This window comes from Gavialis gangeticus, unplaced genomic scaffold (assembly GCF_001723915.1).
Source record: "Gavialis gangeticus isolate Ggan-Ray unplaced genomic scaffold, GavGan_comp1, whole genome shotgun sequence".
Taxonomy (NCBI): Eukaryota; Metazoa; Chordata; order Crocodylia; family Gavialidae; genus Gavialis; species Gavialis gangeticus.
The window spans coordinates 49,221,798-49,228,071 of NW_017728995.1; the positions used below are offsets into that span (position 1 = coordinate 49,221,798).

General features: G+C 44.8%; 1 protein-coding gene across 2 annotated transcripts in view; it reads left to right on the forward strand.

Moving 5' to 3' along the window:
- FAM124B (family with sequence similarity 124 member B) overlaps positions 1 to 6,274 on the forward strand; it is a 47,069-nt gene that overhangs the window by 15,989 nt on the left and 24,806 nt on the right. The window contains exon 2 of one of the 2 annotated variants that reach the window (XM_019503646.1): positions 3,916 to 3,998. The exons of the other annotated variant lie outside the window; for it this stretch is intronic. The gene's annotated coding sequence lies outside the window, so the exon portion shown is untranslated. The remainder of the gene's footprint in view (positions 1 to 3,915; positions 3,999 to 6,274) is intronic. 2 annotated transcript variants of the gene reach the window in all.

Consider the following 6,274-nt stretch of genomic DNA (forward strand, 5'->3'; position numbering starts at 1 on the left):
CCTTACACTCCTTGCCCTGATGGCATCTCCTTGTCTTCTGGCAGAGGCTATGGGATCTGAACCTGTTCAGCCTCCGCAAGAAAAGGCTGAGAGGGGATTGTGTGGCCATCTATAAAATTACCAAGGGGGACCAGCAGGGAATGGGAGAGCCCCTGTTCCCCCGAGCACTACCAGGAGTAACTAGGAATAACAGCCATAAGTTGACTGAGAGTAGGTTCAGGCTGGACATCAGGAAGCACTACTTCACAGTCAGGGTGGCTAGGATCTGGAACCAAGTTCCAAGGGAAATGGTGCTCGTTCCTACCCTGGAGGTCTTCAAAAGGAGGCTAGATAATCACCTAGCCGGGGTCATTTTACCACAGCATTCTTTCCTGCCCATGGCAGGGTGTCGGACTTGATGACCTGCTCAGGTCCCTTCTGACCCTACCAAGTATGAAACTATAAGTTCTGTTTACCCACCAGTCCCATTGCCCACATCTCCCTGGCTCCCTCTTCCCCTCACCACCAATGGAATGGCAGATGCTTAGGAAAAAGGCTACTTTTTTAGTTTCTTAATTGTGGATGACTATGTTAACAAGACCTAATCCTACCAACCTATGTGCCAGTGAAAATCCATAAGCCTGTGTTAGTGGGATGCGATCTGGGAGTAAAGAACTACCCTAGCTCATTTGACTGCATAGCTGGGACTAGATTTTCAGCTGTCCTGGGGACAAGAACATTCCATTGCTCTCAAAGGGAGCTGCTGAGCACTGAATTTTTTTGCAAATTTGTACCTTGGGGACTAGTTTCTTAATATAAAGAATTTCTCCAAAGACAGAAAAATGCATTAATATGTCCAATCCTCCAGCCACTAAGATGTGACCACGTAAAAAAATATAGAAATTAAATTTGCCATCTTTTCCAATGTATAAGATGCACAAGCCCAACAAAGATAAAATTGCAAGGAAAATAATCAGCATAAATGTTATTGAATGTTGATCAGGTTTTATTACAAAGACTTCCATTATTTTTTTTGTTATGTAGCTTTGATGGATAAAGTGAACTTTTATTTTAAACCTCCTTTTCTGAGAGAGAACTTTTTTTTCCTGCTAATTCCATTTTGTAATTGCTCAGTTTAGGTGTGTCCCAGGAGAGAATGGGAGGAAGTATGCCAGATAAGAAAAGAAAGTTATGGGGAATAGAATAGATGAGAGGGAGAGGGGACAAATGGAAAAATTAAAACAAGAAAAAAACACTTACCTGCAGCAGAAGCCGCAGCGCAGTGGGAACAAGGAGAGAAGCCCGTGCGGCTCGTCAGCCACTTCTTTATTCAGCTCAGGCCGGCCGGTGACGTCACCAGCAATCACTGGCCAGTGAGAATAAAAATGGCAGACGGCGAAAGGAAGAGAGAGGGTAGAATGGACCGGAGGAGCATGTGGCGTCAGGACTCACTCCGAGAAGCCCTCAGGAGGAGAGGAGCATCAGTTGAGGAGTTAGAAAAATCCGTAAGAACTACTTCACCATTAGGGTGGCTAGGATCTGGAACCAACTTCCAAGGGAAGTGGTGCTGGCTCCTGCCCTGGGGGTCTTTAAGAAGAGGCTGGATGCCTACCTGGCTGGAGTCATTTGAGCCCAGTTTTTCTCCTGCCCAGGCAGGGGGTTGGACTTGAAGATCTACAAGGTCCCTTCCGACCCTACTTCTATGATTCTATGAAGAAGAAGCTCCTGATCCTAGGCTCGGCAGCGGCGGTAGGGAACAGCTCACTGGTGCTGAGAACAAACCAGAAGCAGCTCCTGCAAGCTGTGATGGCAGGAGCAGCAGGAGCAGCTGAGAAGGACTTGTGAAGACCCACAGTACCACAGGTGGGAGTATTGGGAATGGTTGGGAGGAGGAGGAGGTGGCCCCCTTGGAGAGGTCCTGGCCAGAGCAACAGAGAGGGCTGCGGATGAACAGGGCACCTACGCTGTATACAAAGAGTAATGAACCAGACATAAAGGGACTACAAGGCTCTGGGACTGGGACGCTCCAGGAGGGAGAGAGGTGGGGTGGCCCAGGGCTCATGAAAGGAGCTGAGAAGGCGGTGAGGATGACCCAAGCAGGAAGACGCTTGCATTTGATGTCAACAGAAGGGGGTATCCCCTAGCTAGGCAGTAGGGGAACCAGGCTCCCGGTACCCTGTTATAAGGAATCAGGGAGGGAGATGATCTAAGTTTCAGTGAAGTGACAGACGAGGTGTCTTGTGGTTTTCTTTTGTGTTTTTCATTTTTGTTTCCCCAGGTAAAGTGGTTGAGAAACAGGACAGGCCTAGGTATATACAGTAAGCATAGCACAGCCCTAGGGTGTCTCGTGGTGATTTGATCCCGAGGGCCAGGGTTTACTCTGGACGAGTGTAGGTTCCACGAGCAGGACCACCAAACATAGAAGACCCACGAAGGGGTAAGTGAAGCAGGCTCCAGGGCTGATACTCCAGACAAGAGGAAACCCAAGAGGCACCACAACTACAGGAGAGAGGGGACGTGGCCAAGAATACAGAGGGATCCATCGAGGTGGCGTGAGGTCAGGGTGTAGGGGTGGTGGAGCCCTGCGAGTGACCGTCATGCAGACCATGTGCCACTGAGGGACCCTGGATAGTCAACCCTCCCACTGGGAACATTCAAAGTCGTGGCAGGTGAGATAGGAGAAGACTACTCCTGGAGTAAACAGCTACTAGGCCAATTGTGGGAGACTGTAAGACGTAAGTCACCCAACACTCGGACCAAGGCTGCACGTGATCAGGTGTTGGAAACTCAGCGGTCACAAGGTGTTAGAAACATGGATTTCCACTTATGTTCAGAGTCCTTTTTCCTGCTGGATCCCTGTTCACTTATACAGTCTCTGAACTGTGGCTTGCAAGTACAGGCAGATCCAGGGGAGGTGCAGTGAGGCAGTTGCACTCCTCTTCGATCCTTAGTCCACCCAAAGTTTAAAACAAACTGCTTGGCAGTGACAGCAGCATTTCTCTTCAGGCAGCAGTGACAGAGTCAACTGACTTTATGGCTCATTGCAATCTACCTGATTTCTTCTTAACTCTTCATTCCATGGATGTTAATGACTGTCTCTCCTTTTTAATGGCCTGTCCATACTTGCAAGTACCTTGCAAGAGGAATGTTGATTTGTTAATAAGAAACAGGATTTCCAGGGAAAAAACAGGGTTTCTTAGAACCATTTTTATTCAACTTGTTTTAAAGTAGGCCTTCCCCCTTTATGTTTTATTCCTCATAAAAGTAAATCTCATTAAAGTTGTTGAACAAAGGTTTTTCCATTGAACATTTTTTTGGAAATAAATGTATGGAACTTTTTGCAGCATTTTTCTTTTTTGTTGCAACACTCTTCTTAATGATTATTTTCTTTGAAATGTTTATCAAAATTGTTAATTGAAATCCTGTGTTTACCAAAAATGGCTTTAGATAAATGAAAAATGTTGCTTAATTGGTCTGGATGCTTTCAGTAAAAAAAGAAAATTATTCCATTGAAACCCTACAAATGGAAAAAGTTCTGAAATTTCAAAAATCACATGAAGCTGTAGGTTGGAGGTGTTTTTTCCCAGACTTGACACAAGTCTGTGATTGAATCTGAATCAATCTTATTTCCTAATACATAATAGTCTGTTTTTAGGTAAGTTACATTTTTTTGAAGTACAGTTAAGGAGCTGTCTTAGGCTAGTACCAGTTCTCTGTAACTGGATGAAATGTAAACCAAAATTGTTTGCAGTTGGTATGTAAGAATGGAGGGAAAGCTTCCTTGATCAGACTGCACAAATAAAGGTTTTCAACCATTTTTCCACTTACAGGTATGATGGTGGTCTTGTAGTCAGGCCAGCACATACTAGAGTTACCCTGGTGTTATGAGATATAGTTACTAATAGGAAGTGATAATGAACAGAACGTATTTCACAGTTTTTAAAAGGCAATCAGTATGACTGCTCACTGCTGAGATTTGGGATTTTTGGCTTTCCAAAATACAGCCCTATTATCACTCGGTAAGGAAATCCTAACTGCTGGTGCTGAGTTTGTAACTAGAACTTTCTATATAAAATGCTCTTTTCAACTTTTGGTTACATACATTTTTTTGATGGCATTCCACCTTTCCTGTCCCTGGATTGCTTGGAAAGTGCAGATCAAGACAGCAGTTCATTTGAATGACTACAAAGAGATTTCTTTCTGTGCTTGATACTTTCCTGAAAATTGCCTGTGGCTATGGCTGTAGTTGCCATCAGCCACGTAATCTGAGAGGGGCCAGTTTATGACTAGGGCATCTGTAAAACCACACCAGTCCTAGTCTGTCTGAATACATTTAGTTGTGGGAAGACTTATTTGTAAATGTAGATATAAATACATTCATTGTTGCTTTATAGCTCCTAGATTGCTTCTCAATCTAGTTACTTTCTCCTGCTCTTCATAAAACATTGGTTCTTATATTTTCCAGACTTAAACCACCCCTTGGAAAATGCCAGCTCTTGGCTTTCATTCCTTTTTTTGTCTATGGAAAAATAATAGAGAAATTCTTTTGTTGTAATGCATGCAAAGACAAAAATGGGTTCCAGAAATGTTTTTCACACTATGGATTCCAATTTGAAATCTCTGGGTTTATTTTGTGAATCATGGGCGCAGACTGAAGTGACAATTTTTGCCCAAGCTGGCCACAGAAAGCAATTTATAGCCATGACCAAACACAAGTGCACAGCTGCGGACCGCTTCAAAAACGGATGATTGGATGAAAATCTAAACCCTCATTGCATGAGGATTCAGATGAAGATGTTTCAAAATATAGTGTTTTCTGTAACTTGTGTCTGCCTGCCTGCCTGCCAGCCTCCAAGCTGTTTTCAGAATGGGAGGGGGGAAAGGGAGTGGAGGGAGTTCAGTCTAGGGTTTCTTCAGCCCCTGCTGGAGGGTGGGACAGGTGAATTAGAGCCCCCCACCACACCTCAGGGAGGCTCCAATACACCTGTCCCATCCTCCAGTGCTGGCTGGGGAACTCCTTGAATGACTCCCTGGGTTCCCTTTCCTCCCTCCCAGTCTGAAAAACAGTCTAGGCTGACAGAGAGGACCAGGTGTTGCTAGGGGAAACTGGCTGCAGGCTGGCAGCCAGCAGCTAGATTTCCCTTCCCCCTAGAATCACAGTGAACTTCAGTTTGGTCTGGGGGATCCTTGTAACTCAGGACACTTCCTGCAAAGCATTCTCAGTTAGAGTGGGGAGCTGCACTTCTGTTTGCACCCATTTGCACATCTAAAAGAGCTACTATGGAGCAGTGTCCTATGGCACCCTTAAAAAGATTTCATGTTACCTTAGTTGAAAATCATTGTCATAAAGTATGGGGTCTGGCCGGAGGTGAAAGGGTACAGCAGTTTGAATTTGTTAGCATGCATAACATGTATCAACTGATCCTCCAGAGTACACAACAGGGCTGTGCAAAGCTTCGACTTAATATTCGATTCGACAAATATTCGACATATTCGACCTTGAAAAGTGAAAGTCGAGTCAAATAGCAGCTGGTCAAATAGCTGTCGAATTGAATACCGGAAGTTGAATTTTAACAGTGCGAGTCGAATATTAACAGTGCGGGTCGAATATTTGACAAGGGTCAAATATTTGACTTGCCTATACTGGATTCCCTGTAGGGGGGAAAAAAAGGAAGGGGAGGGAGGGGGAGAGAGGAAAGGAGTGCTTTCATGACTGACATGTGTGGCTGGCCAGTGACCTGTCAGCATTCTCTGAGGTCCCTTCCAATCCCAGTGCTCTGGGGGAGGGCCAGAGAAAATGCATAAAGGGCAGCAGTTTTTCAGCTCCCCTGCTTTCTGCCTTGGGTCAGTTTCTGAGCTGCTGGTGTTCTCCAGCACCTCTGCGTCAGACCACGACAGCTGGAAGCCCTGATCTTCAACAGATTCCCTGCTTGCAACACTAGCAATAGGGATTTCTGAGAACTTGGTGCTTTTATTTTATAACTACTTTTCATATTAGTTTACGCTTATATTGGATAGGGTTAGTAGTAGCCTAGGATCTATTCTATATATAGGAACTTAGTTTATATATATATATATTTTATACATCATTCATTCTTTCCACCACACCAATGCTTCTCAATATATTATCTACACACAAAAACACATTTACATAACATCCAGAAATCTAATCCGTGGCGCACAGCATGCTTAGAGGTTCCAGTTTACATACGAAGGAACACATTATGAAGCAGGGTGGAAAGGCAGGTGGCCACAATGGCCAGCCTGCACGAAGGGGAGCAAGGGGGGTTGCAAG